The 26,234-nt window shown below is 43.2% G+C and overlaps 1 protein-coding gene and 1 non-coding gene across 2 annotated transcripts in view; both read right to left on the bottom strand.

Moving 5' to 3' along the window:
• Positions 1–25,815, bottom strand: part of Tnrc6b (trinucleotide repeat containing adaptor 6B) — a 234,121-nt gene extending 208,306 nt beyond the window's left edge. Inside the window, 1 exon segment of the mRNA XM_051160026.1 lies at positions 25,589–25,815. The gene's annotated coding sequence lies outside the window, so the exon portion shown is untranslated.
• Positions 6,210–6,282, bottom strand: Trnak-cuu (transfer RNA lysine (anticodon CUU)). Its single transcript has one exon. It is a non-coding gene; the product is annotated as a tRNA-Lys (tRNA).
• Positions 25,816–26,234: the final 419 nt, after the last annotated feature.

Genomic DNA, 26,234 nt, shown 5'->3' with positions numbered 1-26,234 from the left:
CCTCCGGCTTCATGCCTAAACTTTCACAGTAATTCAGAACTCAGTACTAAGCCTCCCTTAATTTATTTCCCCAATAAACGGCATCATCCACTCCTGTAGTTTAATTACTAGGTTTCTCCCACAGTGAAAACTTTCACATTTGTATCAGTAGCTGGGAACTTTGGAACTCTAGTTCTCTTATGTTCACTTACTTACTGGACATTTCCACAAGGTGCCTCAGAACATCTCAGACTTAACATGATCAGATTTTCCCCCTGACTGTCTGCTTTGCTAATCTCAGTAAATAACATATAGCTTTTCAAGGCAAACATATTGGTTTGTGGGCTTGAGCAGGGTCTTCTATTACACAGACTGGTCTGGAATCCACTATGTAATCAAGGATGACCTTGAAATCCTCATCATCTTGCCTTCACCACTATATGCTGGGATCACAGCACACACCATATAGGATTTTCAGGCAAGATACTTGATTCCTCACCCTTCTTCTCTTATACAGTCTGTCGGCAAGTCTGGCTTAGACTGGCTTAGCCTCTCGTTGAATGCTTCAACAGGATTAGGGTACAGCTCTGTGGTACAGCAAGCTCTTAACATGCCTAAAGATCTGGGTTCCATGCCCAAGACCAACAGAAAGGCGTTTTCCAGCACCCTGGGACTGAGTCACCCTGCCAGCCCTTTCTCTTGGTCCTCCGGGTCCTGGGTGGCACAGGCACCACTTACCTGCTGCTCTTCAGCGCCACTCACTTCCTCACACTTCCTCACTCCTACAGCCACACAGCATGGCTGCTCCTTGACTCAGCCAAGGCTCTCCCCATGGCTTGGTACCCGTTACTCCCTCTGTCACAGATGCCCTCCTCTGGCTGCTTCTCAATTTCCAGTCTCAGCTTAGAGGTAAACTCCCAGGGTTTTCCTGACCACTCTCTGAAGTAGCTCCCTGACACACAATGTTTTCTAAGTATTTTCTTAAAACACATTCTGAAAATTTATAAATATACAAAAAAAGAGAGCCAGGAGTGTTCTTGTTTTCTTTTCAAATGATGTTCCCCATTGTACCACAAGTCCCAGTGGGTAGAGAATATATGTTTCTCTTTACAGAGCCAGGGCCTTGCATAATACCTGGTTCATGATAAACAGTAAATTTTTGTTTTGATATGAAGAAAATGTAAAAATGACGCTGAAGAGAAGGACAGTACCACTGAGAAAGTAAAACAGGAAGGGGAGAGTTTTGAGGACAACCGGTAACTTATTCATCAGGCTACTCCCTGCCAGGCTCCGGGTGAAGGATTAAGTTTCAGAGATAAATAAAAGCAAGTCTTATAAAAGTCTAGTAGGGACAGATATAATAGGCAGGTGTATTGGGGGCTGAAAGAGGGCTAAGCATTTCAGAGGTCCTCTCTCATTTAGTTCTCATAATAAACTTACAAAGAGGAAACCACAATTACTATCCCCGTTTTGTACCTACAGAAACTGAAGTTTAGAAATGTTAAATAATGTTGCAGGTGACAAAGTGTAATGAAACAGAGCCAGGTTGAGCACTTAAGTAATGCAACCTGAATGCCAAGCAATGCATAAAGCATCTGAACCTCCAGGCACACTGTACTGCAGACCACTATGGAAAAACGTACAGGGGCTGGAGCCGTGGCTCAGTGGTTAAGAGCACAGACTGCTCTTCTAGAGGACCTGAGTTCAATTCCAAGGACCCACAAAGAAGCTCGCAACTATCTGTAACTCCAAGATGTGCCATTCTTGAGTAGACATACCCGCAGGCTAAACAATGCACATAAAATGAAAATAAATAAAATTTTTTTAAATGAACAAACACACAAAAGGCAAAGAAGCAGGGAAATCTGATGAGGAGACAAGGAAGAAAGGCTCCTTCCACAGGGTGCTCTTGGGCTAACTAAGCCTCAGAAGTTTATACAGGAAGACAGTATGTGCAAAACAGCATGCAGGCACTTAAGGAGGATCAGGTACCCAGGCACTTAGAAATATCCCAGGCTAACCTGTTTTCATTGATTATTGTACGTATCCGGGGGTTTTGCCAGCATGACCATCTGTGCGCCACACCCGTGCCTGACAGCTGTGGCGGCCAGAAGGAGGCATCATCAAACCTGCGCTGTCTGGAAGAGAAGAACCGCTAGGCCATCTCTCCTGTCCTTCAGTCTAAGTTTTAAAAAGTGACATCCTCCTGTATCCTGCACGCTTCTGTAATCCCAGCACTGGAAAGCCTGAGGCAGGAATGATGTGAGTGGCAGGGCAACCTGGGCTACATCATAGGACTCTGCCTCAACCCCAAGTCCCCCAAACTGAGTGTGGCAGGTACTTTGGACACAACAAGGCAAAGGCACAATAGGGAGTTATGTGTGAGGCCCTCAGAGGCATTGTGTGTGTGGGTGTGTGTACGTGTGTGGGTGTGCATCTGGGTGTGCATGCAAGGTCTGCAATGTTGTCTCTTAGTGGTATGCTGTCCTTCTCATTCAGCTCCTACAGATTTGGAGGAATGAGTTTCAGGAAACAACAAGAAATAAGCAGCTGAGTACAGATGTGATCTTCAATGTCACTATATGTAATTTTAAGAAATTTAATGTTAAAGGTGTTTATACTGGAAAGGGGCACAATATGACTAGACGCTGCTTAACAAACACATGTCAAAGCTACAACATTAAAATAGTATGGGCCCTCACTCAGGAAAATGTAGCCAAACATCACTTAAAATATTTCCAAGAATATTTCTACCTAATGAAAACTTGTATATAAGTATGGCTTTTTGGAAGTAGTGGAATATGCCTCTAATCCCAGCCTTCAAGAGGCAGAGGCAGGACAATCAGGGCAAATTCCAGGCCAGCTAGCACTACATATCAAAGAGTGATAACAGGGAAGGGCATCGTGCTGCAGGCTTTAATCCAAGCACTTGAGACTGAGACCACTGCATCTCTGTGAGTTCAAGGTTGGCATGGTCTACCTAGTGAGTTCCAGGACAGCCAGGGCTATGCAAAGAGACCCTGTCTAAAAGAAAGAAAAAGAATGACAATAGTGACACACACACACAAACACATGTATCATTAATACTGCAATGGGGATAATGATTTGTGTATTTGTATAAACACACACTTGCACATGCACACACACACCCCACATACACATATATATGCAGTCACCAAAATCTTAACCATGATTATTATGTCAGCAGAGCAAGGAGAATAATGAGCAATATGTCAATGATAAAAATATTATAACTTATATAAATGAAATGCTTTTAGTATTCAATCCCTATTGTATAAAATCAAAATTAATGAAAACTTCTAGTAGCCCAACAAATATAAATATACTGAACCATAGAACCTTATGTATACAATTCTTACTATGTTGGCTAAAAATAAAAATGTTAAATTACATTTACCTTTAGCATGCATAATAATAATAGTAATAATAATAATAGTAAGTATAATTTTAAAAGAGGTAGACTTAGTGGGAGGCCCTTACTGGCCCTTCCCACCTCTATGTTATGGCCTTAAGTCTCACCATATTCTCTCTCTCAATATGTTCCCATCCACCAGTAGCAACTGAAGGCATGCATCACCATCACCAGATTAAAATTTAAAAAAAAAAAAAAAAATCTTTAAAAAGTTTTTTTTTTCCCTCAAACTGACCCATGTAATGTCTGAACAAAAGAAATACTCAGTTTTTTTTTTTTTTTAATAAGATCCAAACTGCTACAAAACAAGTGGTCAAAAATAAAGGGGGTAAAGGAAGTGTGGTGGCACATGCGTTTAATCTCAGCCTAGGGAGGCAAAAGCAGGCAGATCTCTTGAGTTCCAGGATAGTCAGGACTACACAGAAAAACCTTGTCTTGAAAAACAAACAAACAAATTACCCCAGCATGGACTTCTTTTACAAAGATTTGAATATTTACAGTGCTATAGTTAATCTAAGGCCTCTCACATGCTGGGAAAGTGCTGTACCAGAAAGCTACACCCAGAGCCCACAGAGATTTATTTTTAAGCTACAACATAGACTGACAATAGGAAAGGTAAGTCCAGAGAAAGTCAGCCAATCCTGCTTGAGTAGGAAATCTACTAGGTGATGTGCGGGTATTTAAAATCTGTCTCCAACTATTTATTATCAAGAGCACCTCTGAATGGAGTATGTAGAAGAGTGAGCCTGCAGTCCTTACTTGAGTCCGAACAGGAAGAGCTGAGAAGGTGCCACAGCTGCCTAAGGTACCAAGCTTTGCAAAGAGGTGTCCTAATTACTATTAACTGGGCTGTAGAGAACAGATTTAATCCCGTACATTCTTGAAGAAAAAAGAGGAATGCAACCAAACATGAGAACTATTCAGAAGGTAAACACAGTCCACATGATCTCCCTTACTCAGTCCCCAAATGTAAAAACCTGTAGAAACTAAAAGTTTTCTCTTTTGTTGGCAAAACTCAATGTGATTTGCCTAGCAGCATAATCTGACCTGAATTGACATGAGACTATTTATAGTCTACCCAGTTTATTAAGAAAAGCTATACTGTGACTGCCAAAACACTAATGTATTTGAGTGGGAAGACCTAGCCTGACCCTGACCCTGACCCTACAGGGCACACACTATATGGTACAAGCTTTTGATTTCCTCTCCTGGGGAGCAAACCCAGGGCTTTGCATGTGATAGGCATGTGTCTACCACACAGCTGCAGCATTTCCAGTCCTAAATGGAGGATTATTAGCTTTCCAAAGTTAAAAAAAGGCAAGTCTGAATTCTAAACACATGGCACTTTAGAGTTTCCAATCAGGGATTACTGACCTAAATAGGGTTTTATCAAAATAGTCTCTAGAGAGATGAGCAGCTAGAAGCACGTACTGCTCCTGCAGAGGACCGTGCTCAGTTCTCAGCATCACAAACACTCCTGTTTGAGGGTATGTAATACCCTCTGGTCTCCATGGCTACTATATGCACATGGCACACATAAACTCATATAGGCACACACATACACACATAAAAATTTTTTAAATCTTTGGTCTATAACTGTTAATTTTTAAAACTATCTCTCACTCCTATCCTCCCCTTTACTACTAATAAGCTAGAAACGATGAAGCCAAGTACCTCACTTCATTATCTAAACATGAGGGAAGCAAACAGCTCTCAGATGGAAAAGAACCTCACACTACCTATATTCAAAAGCAGTCATGATGTTATACTCAAGAAGCCAAAAACCAAAAAATACCTCAAGATACTCCTTAAACATTAGATCTGGGCATGGTTAGAACAGGCCTGGTACCTCAGCTACTAAGGAGGCAGAAGCTGGAGGATTTGTGAGGCCACAGCCATTGTCTATATAGAAAATCCTGCCTCAAAACCCAACCAAACACTCAAAACAGAGCCAGGCCTCATGGTACAACCTGTAATCCCAGCTACTTGGGAAGTTATGCCAGGAAGATCACAAGGACAAGGCTAAAGTTCAGAGCTAAAGGCCTTGGCAACTTAGTGTGACCATGACTTGAATTAAAAAGTAAAAAGCACTGGACATACAGCTCAGTGGCATAACACTTGCCTGACCTTGAGCGGGGCCCTCAATGCAATGCCATGTACCTCATTTTATCTTATTGTCATCTTATCTTTATTTACTTATTTTGGGTTTTTTTGAGCCCTTGCTGTCCTGAAACTGACTGTTGGAGGATGGTCTGGTGTACTTTGATGCTAATTACTGCTTGTTGTCTCTGTGACCCACCTTCAGACCAATAAAAGGCTGTTGCACCTGGGCAGGGCAAACGAGAGGTGTGGCTAAGGTTCCTGGGCTTAGAGAGACAGGGAGAATCCTGGGAAGAAGAAGGACAAGAAGAAGGAGAGAGACCTGAGGAGGCGAAGGGAAGAGAGGAAGGCTGCCATAGGTTAGATTGAAGAGAAGCACATGGCCAGCATGGATGGAGATTGACCCAGATGAAGAACATTAGCAAGTATTTTGGATTATGGATGGGAGGTAGCTTGACAGAAGTTATTAGAAGCAGATGGCATGGGATTGGGGCAGGTATGGGATAGCTGCCCCACTATGGGAAATAGTTTACAGGATTGATATCTGCCCTGCCCCAGGTTAACTAAGGCTATCTTAAAATATAACAAGTGTCTGTGTCTTGCTTGCTTGCTTGCGGGTTTTACTGAAGTAATAATAATTATAGGCCTGATCATAAACAATTATTAGGCCCTATTGATAATTAAAAACAACAAGTGGTGCCCAACATGGAGTTCAAACCCATGACCCTGAGATTAAGAGTTTCATGCTCTACCGACTGAGCTAGCCAGGCATACTGACAATACAGATAATTAAAAACAAAAAGTGGCACTTGATATGGGGCAGGTATCTACACTCTTAAAAATCCTATTTTGTTATAGTCCGAAGGGAGGTGGGAATAGCTCCCAGAGAGCGTCCATGGGCCAGAACATTTCACAGACCATAAACACTGCTCCCTGGCTTCCTGTGGGCTCAACTCTTACAGAGCAGGGATGGCTGGTTGGAGAGGTGGACCTAAGTTTTCTAAACTGGCCTAGGGAATGGAGTTAACTGCCTAAAAATAAAAATAATAAAATAAAAACTACTATGGTCCCTTTCCAAGGCACCACGGCAAAAGGCTTCTGGATCTTTTTTGGCTTTGTTTTGGTGTTTATGAATTTGTTTGCAATGTGCTCAGTCACAGTCACACTTCTTAACCTCTCTTTAAAAAGTTCAGGGAAAAAGGCAAGAAGCCGAGAGATGTGAGGCTAAGTTTCTAACAACTAAGGAACTGCACTCTTCTCCATAGAGTTTATAGCAGCTGGGATTCAAAGCTCCTTAGCTGCAAGGTGTTTATCAGGGCTTTTGGGAAAAGGTCCACCAGAAAGAGACATCAATAACTAAATTCCAAGGAATGATGGACAAGATTTCACTAACTGAAGCCTAAATTGACACAACTGATCCAAGACTTAGAATTTTCTTGTTTCCTTACTTGATTTTTCCTTGAGATTTCTAAAGATTTTGACTAAATTGAGATGAAATAGTTGAACAGGACACTGGTGGCACACACCTTTAATCCCAACACACAGAGACAAAGACTGGTGGAACTCCTGAGTTCCAACCTGCAGGACCCCTGCTGATAAGATAAATTACTTGCAGAGACTGACTAGGGTTTAAACTGACAAATTTTCCATACATTCCTTTTTCTTAACAATGGATTATATGTACTTACTGATCTAAAGGATGAATACATATCAATCTTAGGTTTATGTAAAGAAAAGTGATGTAGCTGCTCTAAAAAAGGCCAGCCAATCTCCTTAAAAGTGGAACGTCCACAGGAGATATGGTGCCAAAGGATAAATTGGCCTAAGAAATATATTTTGTTGGTAAAAGTAAGGATCATGGTTAAAAGGGGAGACAAACATGCAAGCTGCATGCCTCCCATCGATAGGGGTGAGATGAAAACACCCACAACAAATGTGAGAAGCCAGGTACAAGATACCTACAATATACATAAAGCCTAAAATAAAATGAGAGTCTATCTGATTTTTTTTTTTTAAAGCTTAATGTCTTTATCTTTGCTCAAGGTAATCAGCTTGTTTCCAAAACAAGGTAGGGGCCTGACCTATACATCAGGCGCCATAGAGCCTAGAGCAGGACATTTAGAACTATTCAATCTTGTTTTGATTTCAGTATGATGATAATTGTATGTTCATTGTTAATGGTGATGTTATATTTCGTCTTTGAAAGAGGTCAAAATAAAACAGACCTAAATAAAAGAGAGACTGCTAACTTAAGAAAGTCTTATGTTTACATGAATTCAAACTACACAACAAGCAGTTAACTTATCTCGCTAATCATACTACATGGGAATAGCTCTGAGGCTAGCTGAGACATAAATGTCTATGCCTAGCCAAAGCTTCTTGTTGGTTAAAAAATCCTCATGATAGCCGGGCAGTGGTGGCGCACGCCTTTAATCCCAGTACTTGCAGCACTTGGGAGGCAGAGACAGGCGGATCGCTGTGAGTTCGAGGCCAGCCTGGTCTACAAAGTGAGTCCAGGATAGTCAAGGCTACACAGAGAAAGCCTGTCTCGAAAAACAAAAACAAAAACAAAAATCCTCATGATTTATTATTAGATGCCATTCTTCGTATGGCATGAATAAAGATTTACAGATGTCTTTCTTCTGCTCATACAAAGAGCAGAGAACTAGCCTTAATTATTCTGTTAATCCTGCACATCTAATACATTCATAGTATCAGGACTGCATAATGCTTGTGAGAAATTATATATTTTCAAAATAAAAGAACCGGACACTGATGCTGGATCAGACCTGACAGGATTCATTCCTCCAGCATGCTGAAACGCTGACATCCTGCATCCTTCATGTTCTAGCCCCAAGTGCTTTGGTTGCTGTTCCTCATCAGAAAAGACAATTTCAAAGAAGTCTCCTGATCAAATTTGTCCAGCATTTCGGACCATCCCACACAGGACTTACATTAAGCCTGGAATTTCTCAACATTTAGACATTGGACCACAAATACTGTTCCCAGCTTGTTTAACCATTTTTTAAATTTGGGCCCCCTACATAGGTATTCTCTGTCCTAAATCAGCCTGAAAAAACCTTAAGAGAAGAAAGATGCCCCATTTCCCTTAAGGGGGGTTGGATAGGTTTTTGGTTGCTTTCTTGGGCTACAGATGTATATTGTCATTAAGAGGTATGGAGATAAGGGTTGAAAAGAAAGGGGAATATAGAAATATATAAGGATGATAAGACAAAAAATAGATTATTGAATCTATTCCTCAACTTAAGGCCTTAATTCTTAGTCACAAATAAGGTCTCAAAATCAAACAACTCTTTGGGAAGAAAAAGACTAGAAAGTATTTTAAACTAGTGAAAATAAAAACTGATTATAATTTTGGGGATGCAGCTAAAGCAAAATTTAAGGGTGATTTATAGCATGCCCAATGTTGAGTTCTCAATTAGCTTCAGTGTTTAGCCAGAAAAATGAGAGACAAACAGAACCCAACCCAATCAAACAATAAGATAATAAATATCAGAGTGGAAATTAATAAAATAAAACACAGAGAAATAATAGGGAAAATGTAACGACATTCTTAGTCCACTAATCTGATGCCCTGTGTTAACAGTCACTCTGCCATGCCGAGTTGAAACACGCATGATAACAAGTTCACACTGAAGCAGGCTGCTTTCTCAAGGAGTACAATCCAGCTACTTGGGAGGCCTATGTAGGAGATCATAAATTCAAGGCCTGTCTTAGCAGGAGAATTAAAGGACACTCTAGATTAAATTTAATGAGACTGTCTCTAAATAAAAATTAAAAAGAAGGCTGGAGAGATGGCTCAGTGATTAAGAGCACTTGCTGCTTTCCCAAAGGCTATGTTCAGATCCCAGATCCCACACTGAGGGGCTCACAACCACCTTAACTCCAGTTCCAGGGGACTAGACACTCTATTCTGGCCTTCCTGGGTACCTGCACACACATGGTATTCACTTACACAGACAGGGACACATTAAATAAAACATGTTAAAAACTGCTAGAAATGTAAGCTACAGTACTTGCCTAGCATGCACAGTACTAGGTTCAATCCCCAGCACAAATAAAAATAAGTGATGACAAAAAATAATAATAATAATTTATCATTGAAATTAAATGATGGCAGACATGCCCAATGAATATTGCTGAGATCTTTCATAAAGATTTCTTTATGAAGTCTTTTGGTGTATGACAGCTATGAGCAACAGAACACCACTGGGATGAAATGAGGAAACAGCAGCACACTGGAAATCTTGGAATGAAAATATAAATGGCTGTATTCAGCAGAAAGATCAACTGCTTCCACATGTCCGCTCTTCAGTGCAAACTCAAGTCATGTACATTTTCATATTAAACCTTTGAGTGAATAAAAAAATTAACCAAGTGTGGTGGCACACTCCCAGAAGTAGAGGCAGGAGAGTGCTGAGTTTAAGGCTCATCTGGACTATATAATAAGAAACTGTTTTACAAAACCAAAACTTAAATATATTTAATCAATGAAAGCAAAATCTGGTTCTTTGTGAATAGCAATAAAATAAATATATATCCAGTGAAACAAAGACAAAAATACAGAAGCATAATTACCAATAAGAATAAAGGATGCCACACCTCTACAGATGGTACTAAGATATTAAAAGACAGGTAAGGGGGTCTGGAGAAGGTTTTGCAGTTAAGAGTGCACACAGCGCTTCCAGAGGACTCAAGTTCAGTTTCTAGCACTCAGGTTGGGTGGCTCACAACTACTTGAAACTCTAGCTCCAAAGGATTTGATGTTCTCTTCTGGCTTTGTGAGTACCAGCACTCAAATGCACAAAACCAAACACAATTACACCTCAAAGGAGAAAAAAGACAGGTAAGAGAGAATAGTGTATAAGCAGTGTCATACCAATAAACTTGACAACTTAAAACAGAGAAATATCAAGGCTCACTGAAGATGGAGAACTTGAACGGTTGCTAGATAATCTGAATTTGGTACCAAAACATTTCCACAAAGAAACCACGATGTCAAGACAGCGTTGATGGGGATTCTCTCAAAAACCTAAGAAAGGAAAATAGTAAAAGAGTAAGGAGAGTTAGAGAAAGAGGCTAGAAGAAATGACTCAGGGAAAGAGGAATTAAATAATTCTGTGAGGCATACTGGAATGTGCCTATACACCTAGTAGTCAGGCATAGCGGCAGCAGTATCAAGAGTTCAAGTCCAGCCTTCGCTACACAGTAGGTTCAAGGCCAGTCTGTGTTGCATGAGACTTTTCCTCAAAAGTGAATGAATGAATATGTTATGACCTGGTAAAGGATTTAGTAGTACAAAACTAAATGTTCTTCACCTAAGACTAAGAGAAGAATGATCAATCTCATCACCTCTGTTCAATATAACACCTAAAGTCTAAGCCAGTTGAATAAGGAATGGAATCAGGCTCTGAAAAGTGAAAAATAAAACCATCTTCCTTTGTAAACTATAAATAAACATATATATGAATATATGAGTTTAAGTTATAAATAAATATATGTATGCTTATATGCTTATTTTTATAAATATGTATATAGTTTTGGTGGTGTTTAATTTCTTGAGTTCTTTATATATTTTGGATATTAGATATTTGTCAGATGTAGAGTTGGTGAAGACCTTTTCCCAGTCTGTAGGCTGTCGCTTTGTTCTGTTGACAGTGTCTCCTACCTTACAGAAGCTTCTCAGCCTCATGAGGTCCCATTTATTAATTGTTGACCTTAAGACCCCATATTTGACCACATCCCCTGGATGAGGATGCCTGGTGGCACTCAGAGGAAGGCTAGCAGGCTACTAAGAAGAGACTTGATACGCTATGAGCATACCCAGGGGAGAGAAGTCCCCCTCAGTCACAGTCATAGAGGAGAGGAGTAAGGGGAAAATGCGAGGGAAGGAGAATTGGGAGGGTACAAGGGATGGGATAACAATTGAGATATTAATATGAATAAATTAATAAAATATATTTTAAAAAGATAAAAAGAGGGAAACAAACAGCTACAAACCAATAAATAAATAAATATGTATATATAGGGGGGAGTTTTTTTTTTTCCCAAGACAAGTTTCTTTGTGGTTCTCTGGCTGTTCTGGAACTCACTCTGGGGACCAGGCTGGCCTCAAACTCAGAGATCCATCTGCCTCTGCCTCCTATGTGCTAGGATTACCGGTATGTACCACCACCACCCAGTGTACACATATATATTTAACTTATATTTCTTATATCAGGTACCGGTGTAGAAGGCAATTTGTAGGAATCAATTCTCTCCTTCTATCTTGTGGGACCCAGAGATTGCCTGAGATCATCAGGCTTGATGACAAATGCCTTTACCTATCATCCTGCTGGCCCAATATTTATATTTAAAAATATAAAATCTGTAGGGGCTGGAGAGATGGCTTTGTGGTTAAAACCATGGGTTGCTCTTCCAGATAACCTGTGTTTGATTCCCAAGATTCACATGGCGCAGCTCACAACCATCTGTAACTCTACTCCCAGCAAGAACTGATTCCCTCTTCTGGTCTCCATGGGCACAGCCTGTATGTGGTACACAGACATACATGTAGGCATGCACAAATACAAATGAAATGTATCTTTTAAATAAGTAAATATATATATATATATAAAATGTAAAAATGTCACTAGAACAAATAAATGAAGTTAATAAAGTCTGCCTAGTTCATGATACTTTCATTATACCAATTAAAAAACAAAACAGCAAAAAACTAAAGCTGGAAAAATGGCTCAGCAGTTAAGAGCCCTTAAGGCCCTTGCAGGGGCGCAAGCTTGGTTCTGAATATTCACTGGGGCTGCTCAGAGCTGCCTATAATTCCAGCTCGAGATTACCTAACACTGTCCTCTTGTCTTCACATTTCACTCATGTGTACACATACATACACACACACACACACACACACACACACATTTACAAATAAACTCTTTTAAACAGCCTCTAGGGGGGCTGGCGAGATGGTTCAGTGGTTAAGAACACTGGCTGCTTCCAAAGGACACAGGTTCAATTCCCAGCAACCACATGGTAGCTTAGAACTATCTGTAACTCCAGTTCCAAAGGATCTGACACCCTTATGCCAACATACATTTTTAAAAAATTAAGAGCTAGGCATGGCAGCATATGCCTTTAATCCCAGCACCTGGGAGGCAGAGGCAGGCGAATCGCTGTGAGTTCAAGGCTAGCCTGGTCTACAAAGTGAGTCTAGGACAGCCAAGGCTATACAGAGAAACCTTGTCTCAAAAAAAACAAAAAAACAAACCAAAACTCTACAATAGAATGTGGTAGCTCATGCCTGTAATCCCAGCACTTGGGAGGCAGAGGCAGGCTGATCTCTGTGAGTTCGAGGCCAACTTGGTCTACAGAGCGAGTTCCAGGATAGCCAGGGTTACACGAAGAGACCCAGTCTTGAAAAACAAACAAAGACGCCTCTGGGTATAGCTCAGTGTAGAGTCACTGACAAGCATGTGGTGGATCTTGGGTTCAATCTTCTGTACCACATAAAAAATTGTAATTCAAATACTCAATTTTGAGCAAAACTATGTTTTGCCACATGTTCATTTCTTCTTTCACTATTCTTTAAGTGGAGTGCCTAAAGTGTCTTCTCTTGTTGACATTTCTTCTTTCTCTGTCCTTTAAGTGGAGTGCCTAAAGTGTCTTCTCTTGTTGACATCGAGCAGGCTCTTCATATTGATCTAATGTAGTGACCTCAAAATATAATACCTATCACTTTGTATTATTGATAACATTTGCACATGTATGTCATAATAAAGTGCACCTATTATCTTGCCTAGAACAGCACCTCTGGATGCACAATGAAGAAGGACTTCAGTTAAGAAATATTTCAATAAAGAGAAAAGTTTACAGAAACTTTGTGTATGTATATATATGTTTGCACTAGCCCATCTGTGCACACGTAGAGACCAGAAATTAATACTGAGTATCTACCTCCTTTGCTCTCCACCGTTCTTTCTGAGACAGGCTCTCATTGAACCTGGAGCTTGCTGTGTCTGCTAGCTTGGTGGGCTGGTAAGCCCAGGACCTGCCTGGCTCTGACCTGAATACTGGAGTTACAGACAGGCACTAACGTCTGAAGTTGGGTCCTCATGCTTGCAGAACAATGCTTTATCCATGGAGCCATCATCTCTCCAGCCTAAGACAACTTGAGAGTAAGAGAAAAAAACAGACTGCAAGCCAGATGCAGAAAGATTATTTCACATAAACCAAGCCTTCAAGAGAGAGCCACAAGGGGGAAATCATATGGAAAATGGAGTAAAGATTGTGCCAGAGAAGTCAGGGGTGGGAAAACTAGGGAATAAGAGTTTCTAGATTTGAAAAGTGAAGGCACCTGGCTCAGATAGGCACTGATTTCCTAGAATGAGAAAGCACGTGGTTTTCAATGAGGGGAAAAGTGGGTAGGAAATGTTTTCTGAGCAAAGAGAAACAGGACAACAGCTACTTGAATAATCTAGACATGGCCTGAGGATGACTTCAAATCATGGTGGGGGCTTGGAAAGAGAAACCACACTAAAGCTGCTAGAGTGCACACGAGGAATCCAAGCCACCTTTGAGGCTGACGCAGGAAGACCTCAAGTACAAAGCCAACCTGGGCAACACAGAAATCCTGTCTCAAAAACCAAAGCAAAACAAACACAAAACAGCCCAAAGCCACAGGAAAAAAACAAAATAAAACAACTAAAGAACAGGGCACCATTTGTATCAGTATCACCAGATTTCAGGATCCAGGCAGTGAGAAGATAAGTGACTAGGGAGGGCACCCAAGAAAGTCAGTCAACAATTAGCAAGAGAGTAAGGCAGAGGATGTGCTCCAGTCTCCAGACTTATCTGAGAAGCAACCTGAATGAGTGAGTCCTCAGACTTCAGGATGGGAAAAGGTTAAAGGTAAACGAGAAAATGCCATACACATTCTTCCATGCAGTAAATAAGCTGAGCGCATCAGCTTCCAAAGCAAACACAGCATCGGTGCAGCGCTGGCACAAAGTGCTGAGGCAGAGTCACAAGTCATGCAGGGAGCAAAGGGTCCCCTGCTCACACATTTCAAACCAGCCCTTACTGGCTTGAAATGTGATGTCTTTCACATTTTCATTCTTGTTTTGTTTTTGTTAGTCCTACAAAGAGCCTTTCACTGTGTTTTGAAGGGGGGGTGGGGGATAGGGGGGTGTAAGGAGGGGGAGGAAGTGGGGGAGAGGGGTGTGTGTGTGTGTGTGTGTGTGTGTGTGTGTGTGTTTATTTTACAAGTAACATTTCGCTCTTGGCCAGCCAGCCTGCCATGTATTAGGAGCATGGAGTACACACAGACCTCCTGTCTGTAGCAACTTGCGGCTCCCAGCTCCCCACACTGTGTAAGTGCAATAATGAATGTGCTGCTTTTTTTAAAGGGGACTGAGCCAAAATGCAAATAAAGCATCTAAATGTTAAGCATATTGTTGCAAAAATACAAAGCTTTTGGAGTAAAAGGCAAAAGTGTAGATGGTGAACAAGTATTTTAAAGTGTGTATTCATGGTTCATTTAATCAAAGACTATATTTAGAAGTTGGACAGAGACACGTGCCTGGGTAAAACATCCCATGAAAAGGCTATCACTGAGCCTGACGCGCCACCAGCAGGGCTTGTGCCAGAGGAGAGAGGCAGTTCTTTCAGAACAGCAGCCTTCTTTTTACTTGGGTGTCTTCCTCCACAGCAGAATCCTGGGCCTAGCAGCTGCTTTAGACATTTCCCAGGCTCTCATGTGAATGTCAGATAGCCAGGGTCACTTTCTACTTTGTACACTGGTGGCCCATGCATATCTGTGCACATGTGATTGGTGGACTCTTGGCTGTGCATGTGGAAGCCAAAAATCAACTATGGAAAAAAAAAATCAACTATGGGTATCTCCTTCAATAACATTCCACCTTATTTTGAGGCAAGGTCTCCTACTTCTTTGTTCACTGTTTTGGCTAGACTGTCCAGCCGTGAGCCCCTGGGATCCTCTTGTTTCCTCCTCCCAGTCCTGGCTTTCCTGGAACTTGCTTTGTAGGCCAGGCTGGTCTCAAACTCAAGAGATCTGCCTGTCTCTGCCTTCTGAGTACTTGGATTAAAGGTGTGCACTACCATGCCCAGCTCACAACACTATGAAGAGGTGTGGAAGTAAATTAGGTCATGGGGAATGCTCCCTAGAACAGTACACCGTGGTCCGGGCCCCTCTTCTTCCTCTACTTTCTGCTTCTCATCCCTCACTCGATGAAAGCTGCTTCTCCCATACACTCCCTCCATAATGTGCAGTCTTGCCTCAGGCCAAGAGCATCAGGCCAACTGACCATGGACCAAAACCACCCAAACTATGAGACTGTGACATACAAAACATTTTCTTTTTCTTCCATGTTACATATCAAACCCAGCACTTCACACTGGGTAGGCAAGTTCCCTTCAGTCCAAACCTTTCCTTTTTTTTTTTTTTTTAAGTTGATTTATGTCAAATCTGTTATCGTAATTTAAAGCTAACACAGAAGAGGACCAGAAAGAAAAGAGCTGTTGAAATTAAAGAGGAGCAGTTGAAGGAAAATGGACTTTCTACTGTTATCTCCCTTTCTTCAACTCTGCTTGAGCATCAAATCTAGCTTGGGAGATTGGAGATAAGCAAAGACCTCCAAGACACGTGCCCAGAGGCCCTTCAGGGCAGTCCTTCCTGTTCAAGCTTTCACTCTTCAGTGTCTGGCCCTGTAGAGATGGCATCAACACTGACAGGTGATCTAGAGGTCACTTCTGTTGCACAGCTCCTACAGATAAGCCGATATGAGTCACCACTTTCTAATTCCACCTGACAGCATTTGCATAGTTTACAGGTACTTCACTCAAACAAGTGCATTAACCAGAAGACAGTACCGTTCCCTGAATAGGTCTTTAGAATGTCTGTAAGTGTTTCATATAGGGAAGGAGGCTAGAGAGATGGGCCAACAGTTAAGGGCACTTGCTGCTCCTGTGGAGGGCCTGAGTGAGTTCAGGCCCCACCCTGCATCCACATCATGTCACTCACAATTGCTTTAACTCCAGCTCCAAGGAATCTAACGCCTCTTCTGGCCTCCATGGGCACCCACACTCACATGCACACACATATGCATAAATAACCAAAATTAAAATAAATCTTTCTTTAAAAAGGTAAAAGTTGATTCAGGGGCAAGCTTAGTGGTAGATGCTTTCTTTGCATGTACAACATTCTGGGTTTGATCACAACAATAAAGAAGTAATAAAGAGACTGGATGGATGGTTCAGTGGTTAAGAGCACTTGTTGCTTTTGCAACGGACTTAGGTTCAGTTCCTAGCATCCACATCATGGCTCAAAACCACCCATAACTACAGTTCCAAGAGGTCTGATACCTTCTGCTGACTTCCAAAAGCACCAGAAACTACATAGTGCACAAACATACATGTAGGCAAAGCATTCATACACATAAATACATTTACATTTTTTATTTTAAGGTTATAAAAATTGGGCATGGTAGAGCACATCTTTAATCCAGAGGCAAAAGCAGGCAGATCTCTCTCAGTTTGAGTCCAGCCTGGTCTACAAAGTGAGTTCTAGGACAGCCAGGACTACATAGAGAAACCCTATCTTAAGAAGAAGAAGAAGAAGAAGAAGAAGAAGAAGAAGAGGAGGAGGAGGAGGAGGAGGAGGAGGAGGAGGAGGAGGAGGAGGAGGAAGAGGAGGAGGAGGAGGAAGAGGAGGAGGAGGAAGAAGAAGAGGAGGAGGAGGAGAGAAAGAAAGAAAGAAAGAAAGAAAGAAAGAAAGAAAGAAAGAGAGAGAAAGAACAAGAAGAAGAACAAGAACCTGGCTGGGACCTGGGCATGATAGCATTATGTCCATAATCCCAGCATTTGGAAGGCTAAAGCAGGAAGGTTCCCAGTTTGAAGTCAGCCTGGGCTCAAAAACAAAGAGGAGATAGAGACGGTTCAACAGCTGAAGGTCCTTGCCACCAAACCTCATGACCTAAGTTCTATCTCTGGGACCCATATGGTGGCGGAGGAGGAGAAACCAACTCCTATGGGTTATCTTCTGACCTCCACATGCGTCAACACAAAGAGGTAAATAAATGTAATCAAAATGTCAAAAGAAAGGGAAGAAGGGAGGGAGGGAAGAAGGGAGGGAGGGAGGGAGGGAGGGAAAGAGGGAGGGAGGGAGGGAGGGAGGGAGAGAGGGAGGGAGGGAGAGAGGGAGGGAGGGGAGAAGGAAAGTTTTATCTGTGTAATGTGGAAAGTCCTTCAGTTGCCCGGAAGCAGCAGAAAGCAGCTGAGCTACCTGGAAGAGAGGTTTAAAGCAGTCACTTAGAAAGTGACTGTAGAACTGCCTAAAGATTGTACAGTGGGCTCCAGGCTTTCCAGACTTTGTGAACTGTTGTTACCCATGCTGGGGTGAGCCTTGATGATCAGCGGTCGTTGAGTCATTTCTGCTCCTATAAACCAAATAAAACCTGTTGGTTCACCAATTGGATTCGGGTGGTATCTGTGCTTTGGTCTGTGGTGGGATCCTTATCTGGAGTGAGTAGATGTGTGGGTTGCATCTCCCCAGGAAAAGCTTTGTCACAAGCATGCACTCCTGACTAAATTTGTTTTACTAAGTAAATGTTTTCCATTAAGGTAAAACACATACAAAATAGATCTGTAATTTTAAAAGACCATTTTCACTACAACTGCATAGTTTTCACAGGTACAAAGTTCTCTAGCTGGTTGGGGAGGAAAAAAAAAGAAGGCACTACAAAGCTAAATAACTGGTTGTTGGTTTTGTTTCTTAAATACGGTTTCCATGTTTCCTGGGCTAATGTTAAACTTACTACATAGCTGAGGATGACCTTGAACTTCTAATCCTTCTGACTCCACTTCTGAATGCTGGGATTACATGTATAAACCACTACATATAGCTTTTATTATTATTGTTATTATTTATTATTATTATTTCTGTGTATGTCTGTGTGGGTTTGTACACATGCATGCATTGCCTGCAGAGGCCAGAGGTCCAGTTTGATCCTATGAAACTGGTGTTACAGACAACTATGCTAGAAACTCAACCCAGGTCCTTTTAGAAGACCAACCAGAGCTCTTGACCACTGCGCCATCTCTCCAGCCCCCAGACCTGATTTAAGGAAGTGTTAAGCATCAAAGCACCTAGGGCTTTGAGTAATGCTAGGCAAGCACCCTACCAACTAAGCTACATCCAGCCCCAGAACTAAGTAACTTGTCTGGGGCATTCACTAGATTTCTGAATGCCAACAATAAAGCAGGCACAGGGCAATGAATACTTGGAAACACAGGGATAAAATAGTCTTATTCTTCCAAAGCTTAAACTCTGGACTGGCAAGATGGGTCAAGCCTAGACAACCTGAGTTCAATCCCTAGAACCCATAAAGGTAGAAGGAAAGAACCGACTCTACAAGGCTGCCTCAGACCTCCAAGAACATGCTATGGCAGAGACATAAGCACACAGTAAACATTTGTTTTCTTTAAAGCTTAGAATCTAGTAGGACAGACAGACCTAGGAACATGACACGATATACCCTGAGGTATAAAGCAGTAAAGTATAAAAGAACAGTGAGAAATGAAATCTTCCTTCCTAGGAAGAATGAATCTCTTCACCTCTGTATGAAAAGAGCTTTTTTTTTTTTTTTTTTTTTTTTTTTTAAAAAAAACCTTTTCACCATAGTTTTTGAATTCTCAGTCATTTCTGTGCCTGGACCACAGCTGGCACTCAAGCAAGTATCAGCTACACAAACAAACACAGGGCTTCTGACTTCTGGTTCAGACTGCATCTTGGCCGCGGCTCTGCAAGGGCATGTGCACGGGCCAATACCCATGGAGCCACTCTGGAGCCCTGCTTCTGAAGCTGCTTTCACAGCCAATCTACATGCCACAAGGGAACCAAGTCTCAGGAAAGGTAAACATCTTTTTTTGGGTGGTGGTAGTTGAGACAAGGTATCATTATACAGACCCAGAGCAATTTGCAATCCTCCTGCCTCTACCTTAGACTGCTGGGATTACAGATATGGACCACCACACCAAGATGAAAACAACAACTACTACTACTACTTTTATTATTTATTAATTCACTTATGTATTTGTTTGTTTGTTTTAAGATAGGGTCTCACTATGCTGCTATGGCTGGACTCGAACTTGCTATGTAGAGCAGGCTGGCCTAGAACTTAGAGATCCTCCTGCCTCTACCCCAGGAGTGCTGGGATTAAAGACAGGAACACCACACACTCCTGCAAACTTTATTTTTGATCCATCTGAAAACTGTAACATCTAAACAGTTATTTGTTTTTGTGTTTTTAAAAAAATTTTGTATGAGGGAACTGTGTATACAAACATATGATACATATGTATAGTACGCGCAGGCCCCCCACCCTGTGTGTGTGTGTGTGTGTGTGTGTGTGTGTGTGTGTGTGTGTGCATGTGCATGCATGCCTATATCAGGCACCTTTCCTCTCCTGCCCTCCATCTTTGCTTTTTTCTGGCAGAGTCTCTGCTGAAGCTCACTGACTCAGCTCTGCTGGCTGGTTGGCCAACGACTTTCAGCAATCCTTCTCAACTTCCCTCCAAGGCTAAGGCTGCAGGCATGTAGAGCCAAGCCCAATTGTTTCTATGTGTTCTTGGGATTCAGACTCAGGTCCTTACACTTGTAAAGGCATCTTACTAAATGATCCATCCCCCCAGCCCTACAGAGTTTTTGTTTTTGTTTGTTTGGTTGGTTGGTTTTGGTTTTTTGAGACAGGGTTTCTCTGTGTAGCCCTGGCTGTCCTGGAACTCACTCTGTAGACCAGGCTGGCCTCAAACTCACAAAGATCCACCTGCCTCTGCCTCTGAGTGCTGGGATTAAAGGTGTGTGCTACCCATACCTGGCTAGCACAGCTATTTTTAACTTTTTTTTTTTTTTTTTTTTTTGAGATAATGTCTCACTGTGTAGACCAGGCTGGCTTCAAATTCATAAAAGATCTGTTTGTTCCTGTCTCCTGAGTGCTGGGATTAAAGGCATCCATCACCACACCCAATGTGAACAGTTTTGTTTTAAAAAGAAAAATCTATTCCAAATATACAAAGTTGCATATATTAAATATCCTAGCCTTCTGGAATGTCAGTAATACCTAAATAAAGGGAGAAGAGCACAAATGTACAATCAAAAAAGGAATATAAAAATATGCCAGAGAAAGCCAGGTATGATGGCACACACCTTTGATCCCAGCACTTGGGAGGCAGAGGCAGGTGAATCTCTAAGTTCAAGGCCAACCTGGTCTACAAACTAGGACAGCCAGGGCTGATATACAGAGAAATCCTGTCTCAAAACATGCATGTACGCATGCACGTGCTCCAGAGAGCTAGGATTTAGCTCAATGGTAAAGCGACAGTGCTCAGCATTTACAAAGCCCCAGATTCAATTGTTCCTTAGCACTGCCTCTAAAGGCCATGTATCTTTCACAGTTCATGATAGGTTGTCTTCAAAGGACACCATATTAACTACTATCTAACTAGAAAGATTTAAAAAGCAAATATAGGCTAGGCATAGCAGCACACACTTTTAATCCCAGCACTCAGAGGACAAAGACAGGGGGATGAGGGAGGGTTGTTTCTGAGTTTGAGGCCAGCCTGGTCTACCAAGTGAGTTGAAGGCCAGCCAGGGAGGGCTACACAGAGGAACTCTGTCTGGAAAAGCAAGAAACAAACAAACAGAAATAGATATGTAGATATGTAGATTTCCTATAACAGGCCAGGTCAGGGGCAAAAATGAGGAAGGCAAACCTGTTCTCAAAACATGCAAGGGGAATGGTGTCAACACACACAGCCCAGGACAATCAAGCTGTTACTTAGCAGGCACACACTGATGAGAACACTGAGGCCATGTGCTGTTGGCATTAGTTCTAAGTCATCACATAATCATTAGTCAGTGCTTGTGCCTTATCACCTGTGATTATAACACAAAGTGATTCTAACCAACTACAATATTAAAAAAAAAAATCCTTTGAAAAGGCATTAAATCAGATACAGTGGTGTGTTACCTGTAGCCCCAGCTATTCAGCAGACTGAGTGAGGAGAACCATCTGAGGCCAGATGTTCCAGGCCAGCCGGAACAACAAAGGAGACCTCGTCTCAAAAAGGAAAAGCAATAATGCTAAAAATTTCCACAGAAGTGGTCGGAGAGATGGCTAAAGAGATTAATAGCACCTGCAGCCTTCCCAGCGGTTGGATCCCAGCACCCACGTGGATGGTTCACAACCACCTGTGCCTAGCTCCTGGGGCTCCAATACTCTCTTCTGGCCTCTGTGGGCACACACATACACATACATATCTGTACACGTACACACAGTTCCAGAGATGAAAAGAATTAAAAATTAGAGTTCTCGGGTTCCCCTGTGTTTCTCAGCAAAGAAATGTAGCATGTTTGGATAATATAGCTGCTTCTAGATGAAGGAGACTGAGTTATGCAAAGGACAGTGGCTGGAACTGCCTACATCTGGTCCTTCCACTATGCTGAACACATAGCTTAGGTCTGTTCTGTTCAATAAGGTAGCCACCAGCAATGCTAAAATCTTATTAGCGTGAATTGAGATGTTATAAGTAAAAGATAAATGGCAGATTCCAAAGACAACGTGGGAAAAAAAGTATTTTAAAATATCCTAGTACTAGTTTGGTTTTGGTTTTTGTTTTGTTTTGTTTTGCTGATTACATATTTAAACACTAAAATGTTGAATATATTGAAGTGAATAAAATGTTACAAAAGTCAATGTCACCCTTTCTTTTTACTTTTAAGGAGGCTACTAGAAAACTTTAAATCGCATACATGGTCCGCAGTTGCGGATCGCTTTCTATTTCTATTGGGCAGTACTAATCCAAAGGTCTGTAAATAACAGCCTAGAGCACTTAAACCCTTTAGGCAACCAAACACCACTGAGGATTTCCAACCTAAGTGTTTGTGGTAGATTTGGGACAAGGCACAAAACATAAAGCAATCTTTCAGGAAGGTTAGTGTGGAGGCAATGTGTAGGGGTGAAACACTAGAGGCAGTTGTCAGGGTCAGAGGCAGCAAATGTCAAAAGGCAAGCAGGCTGCTCAGCTGGAACCTATACAAGGTCTCTAGAAGCAACATGCTGCAGAGAAAGAGACCAAGAGCAGCTGAGACCAGAGAAGGACGACAGGTGCAATGCTGACCCAGCCCAAATAACCAGGGTGCAATGCTCATTCAACCAGCAAGCTTGACACAGTAATTTCAGACCTATCTTTATGTGGCAAGCTCTCTTAAGAGAGGCACCAAATCCCAGACACTACCAGGAGGAGGCAGGCAGACAAGGCTATAAGGAATTAAAAAAATAACAATAATTAATAAGAGCAAAAGCCCAACACATAGCATAGCCAACAAATATTTTCTAGTTTTCTGGCGATGTGGCAAGCAAAACAGACACAGCCCTGAATCACAAGTTGGTAACTACAAAAAATGAACAGGAGCTCTAAGAGACCTGAGTGGGAATAAGGAATTAGTGGGCAGAGATCGAAAGAAAAAGTCTTCAGAAGCTGAGCATGGTGGCTTGCACCCATAATCCCTGCATTCAGTAGGCTAAGGCAAGCCAAGAGTTCAAGTCCAGCCTAGGCAACAAAGTGAACTCCAGGGCATCCTGGACTACGGTGAGATCTTTTCAAAACAAAACAAAGCAAAACAAAACAGCATACAAAAAGGGGAAAAGGAAGATGGGTTGACTTCTTTGAGGTGGCAAAGGTCTGTGATTCCTGCACTGCGCAAGTTGAGGCAGAGGATCATGAATATAAGGCTAGGCAGGCCACCAAAGCAAAAAAAAAAAGAAAAAAAAAGAAAAAAGAAATTAAAAATACAAACAAAAGCAAAGCTTTGCAGTACTGTGTATAGTGAATTAGTCAATTTAAAAAAAGGTTGGAGCCGGGTGTGGTGGCGCACCCCTTTCATCCCAGCACTTGGGAGGCAGAGGCAGGTGGATTGTTGTGAGTTCGAGGCCAGCCTGGTCTACAAAGCAAGTCCAGGACTGCCAAGGCTACACAGAGAGACCCTGTCTCAAACACCCCCCAAAGTTGGATATATTTCTCTTTTTTTAAAGGTGCTTAATTCTAAAACAAGAATAGTCTCAATTTAACATTAAATTCTTAAGCCAGGTGCAGGCAATCCAACCTTAACAGTGGAGTCGGTGGATTCTCCTTTCCTGCCTCTCTCTGCTTCTCAGCGTTCTGTCTTTCTCCTTCTAGATAATTCAGGAGGCACAAGGGTAAGAAACCAAACAAACCGGAGATTAAACCTAGCTGTATGGTTCTCGGGAGCCCTTGTCCTCATCCCTGTAACTGAGAGTTTCTGCTCTGTAGGCTTGAAGTAAGGATTTAAAAAGCAAAAGAGAGGCTGGCATACTGCAAGCACACAATAAGCATTAGTCCATAGTGACATTCGAAGAAAAGTATTGTTTTGGTTTTAGACCATTTAAGAAGCCCTGTCTCGAAAAACAAAAATAAAACCCAAAAATCATGTAACAGTTTCTATTTGAGGGGGAAGATTTGACGAGAAGGATGGATTACCACTAACATGCAGTGTGGACAGTTTTCTTACTGCTTTAAGCACCATCAGAAACTATACTGCTCAAATAATCAGGCTTAGATCATTAAACAGTAAAGAACTAAGCTGGACTATTCCAGCACTCTGGAGGAAGAGGCCAAGTGGATCTCTATGCGTCCCAGGCCAGCACAGCAGGCCAGCCAGGGCTACACAGTGGGACCTTGTCTCAAAAAACCCAACACTCCCCACCCAAAAATATCAAGAAAACACACACAGACAGGCACCATAACCCTCATCACTTGTGTCCCAAATGGGTCAAACCAGTCTCATCTATAGTCTGTAAACTGGTTATCCAGTATGTGCCAATCTGTAGAGACAACTACACTGAAATCCCTCCCACTTATTACAGCGATAGTCACACTGTACAAGTGCAAGCCAACAGTCTACACGCTCTGCTCTTTAAGGAGCATTTACAAACCACCGTAAACACAGTTTTAAAGAACTGAAATCTCCCACAAACGAAGAAAAACACCGGATTAAACTTTCACAAAATGCTAGGACGTGTGATTTTTCGTACAGCTTACTGCTATGTTTAACTGTTAAGGAGATACAAATGATGTTTTATTCAAGGAGTCTTGGTTGGGACTCTTTAATTCACTGACTGACGAGAAGCAAGCAGCCAAAAGACACATGAGAAAGCATGGAGTTAAAGTCCTAAACGTGTGACCGGTGTATTTCGCTGGGCCGGATATTTGTTTAGCCATTATCGACTAACAAATCCCGTTAGTTTGAAATTAAAGGGCACCGGACCAGCGGAAGGTGGCAAACCCTCCCCAGGGCTGTTTCCATCCCTGCCATCCCTCCGTCCCTCATGCAAAGTGAGCATCGCCTCTCCCCACAGCCCCCACCTCCACTCCACGCAGCTCTCGCGGGATGGCCGTGGGACCCCTCCATCAGGTTCCGCACACAAGCCTGCGCGCCCGCCGCGCGGGGACACAGGATGCTCGCGCCGCACAGCTCGGCGGGGGGGGGGGGGGGGTGCCGCGCAGTCCGGGTCCCAGGGGCCCTAGGCGAGGTGAAGCGCTCGGACAGCCGCCGGCCCACCCGGAAGCCCGTCCTCGCCTCACACCTGCCGGCGCGTGACGCCCGTCTGTCCCTGCCCCAATACGCGGGGACACCTCAGCCCCCGCGCCCCTCACACCCCACTCCCCCGCCTCATGTCTACACTCCGCGATCCCACAGCGCGCCCTGGGGGAGCGCCCCAGCCCGCCGCGGCCCCCACCCAACCCGGGTCCCGCTCGCTCCCGCCCCGCGAGGGCCCCCTCCCTCCCCGCGCCCGGCTCGCTCCCGTCGCGCGCGCCCTCGCGAGGAGGACACGCACACGCTGCGCCTCAGCGGGCCGCGCCGCGCGCCCCCGACAGCGTCCTCAGTCGCCCACCCTGGTCCGCCCCGCTCGGCCCGGCGGCTCGCGAGAAAGGAGAAGGCCCGCGCGGCCCACGGTCTTCACTCACCGCCGAGCCGCGCCGGCTCCGAGCGCGCGTCGTTCCGCCGTGGAGCCCAGCGGTGACCGCGGTCCCCGCTTCACCGCAAGCTGTCGGGGGTGACGTCGCGGGGAGGCCGAGAGGCAAGGGGGGTCGCTGTCGCTCGCTTCACCTTCCCGAAGCTCGGGGGACCCCAGAAACTAAAAACAAAATAAACAAACTTTCCCCTCCGCCTCCCTCCCCCAAAACCACAACACAAACACTCGGGGTCCCGCCCCCAGCCCCACTCCATTGGCCGCAGGCAGGATGCCTCTAGCTTTCACTGGCTAGCTCTCGTGCCCGTCAAGCTGCTGTTCCTCCTCTCTTAAGTCCTCGCCGCAGCCGTCGCCCCTCATTGGCTAAGGGCTTCCCGTTTGCCGAGCCGGGGTTGGCTGAGCGGCCTGCGCCAATCATGAGGGGACACACCCCCTGAGCATCCCAGAGGCCGCTTCCTCGGTCGCGGACCCAGAGAGACGAAGGGGAAACTAGAGCATGATGGCGGCCGAGCTCGCCTAGCGCAGTCATCGTCTTTTCCCTCTTTTTAGCTCATTTAGTGCCTTTCTCAGGCGCTGTTTCTCCCAAGCTCCTTTCTCCATTCGAGACTGAACTAATAACGGAATCTATACGTGCCGGCTCC

This window comes from Acomys russatus, chromosome 17 (genome assembly GCF_903995435.1).
Source record: "Acomys russatus chromosome 17, mAcoRus1.1, whole genome shotgun sequence".
NCBI lineage: Eukaryota > Metazoa > Chordata > Mammalia > Rodentia > Muridae > Acomys > Acomys russatus.
Note: the sequence above shows the minus strand (reverse complement) of the source record. Positions and strands in the feature narration are given on the sequence as shown.